Source organism: Tachypleus tridentatus, chromosome 6, assembly GCF_004210375.1.
Source record: "Tachypleus tridentatus isolate NWPU-2018 chromosome 6, ASM421037v1, whole genome shotgun sequence".
Taxonomy (NCBI): domain Eukaryota; kingdom Metazoa; phylum Arthropoda; class Merostomata; order Xiphosura; family Limulidae; genus Tachypleus; species Tachypleus tridentatus.
In genome coordinates this window covers 126765389-126766685 of record NC_134830.1, presented here as the reverse complement: position 1 = coordinate 126766685, position 1297 = coordinate 126765389, and the positions used below count along the sequence as shown (strand labels likewise).

Below are 1297 nucleotides of genomic sequence, written 5' to 3'. Positions count from 1 at the left end.
AGGAAAACATGGTCCAGCTCGCTTGGTATCTTAGCTTGGAATCACAAAATGTCGGAAAAGTAATAACTCAAAATGGCCTGTATGGGGATCGAACCCACGACCTTCGCGTTATTAGCACGACGCTCTAACCAACTGAGATAACAGGCCAATGAATCCAAACCATCTGGCAATATGGAAAATATTTCTTTCTTTCATTAGCAGCAACAAACTTACAAACAGTCCTAAATAACTTAGAAGAATACTGCCAGAAATTCAAAATAAGGATAAAATTCTGAAAATCCAACGAATACTATTCGCCAGAGAAAGAACTGAAACAAAACTAGACGAAAGTTACACATGATCGGATCACTTTACGAACTGCTCCCTCGGTTGAATATTTAGATTAACTTACGACATCAAATTAACGTGGATACAGCATACCAACAATATCCTAACTAGAAACTTGTAAAGAGCAAATTTGGCTAGAAGCCTCTTCGGTTAAAATCAAGGCACATTAACAAATAATATAATAAAAATCTACAAAAAAATACATACTACCCATAATAGAATACACTGTAGCTGGTACAGTTGTCTGGATTTCATGAGAGGTTTGCTAAAGGCTCTGATGAGTCGCTTGTTGTCTTGTTCTGTTTGGAATGATTGATGGTTGCTGTCGATGTTGGTTTATCGGAAAGAGCAGATGTTTCTTATAGTGTTTCAACTTTCTTTTATCCAAGTACGTTCTGAGGTTGTCACTTGTACAATATATAAATTCTCAATTAGACATAATTTCCGTTGTGTTTCGAAAGTGTTGCCAATATGCGTAGAATTACATCGTCGATCAAAACAAACCTCCATTTCATGAACGTTTTCCACATAAGGTTAGGTGTCTTAACCTCAAAGCTTTTGGTGATAAACCTCCAGTATTAATTCATATACTTAACCTTATTTTAATCTGTAAAATCTTCAGAAGAGAGAAAGCAGCATAAACTCTGGGCTTTACTGTTATAATAGTGACCATTTTTTCGGTGGGTCATTCCATGGTTTCGGTACTTTCTTAAAGTGCTGAAAATATTTATGAACTTAATTTTCATTCAATGGTGGTATTTTAACATACCGATTGAGTTAGAAATTTTTCATTTTGCGTTGGTCGATCGGAGTTGAGTCTAAATTCCGTTTCTTTCAACCAAATTTTTTCGCGGCTTCAATCCGGGCTTGTTCGGTTTCGAGACGTTTCCTCTTCGCTTCAACAAGAGCTTTTTGGCCTTGAGACCTTTGCTTTCCATTTCCACCCTCGATACGGGGTTGCATTTTGTCT

The 1297-nt window shown here is 36.8% G+C and overlaps 1 non-coding gene across 1 annotated transcript; it reads right to left on the bottom strand.

Annotated features, from left to right (window-relative positions):
- Positions 1-73: 73 nt before the first annotated feature.
- Positions 74-147, bottom strand: TRNAI-AAU (transfer RNA isoleucine (anticodon AAU)). Its single transcript has one exon. It is a non-coding gene; the product is annotated as a tRNA-Ile (tRNA).
- Between the last annotated feature and the right edge of the window lie 1150 nt (positions 148-1297).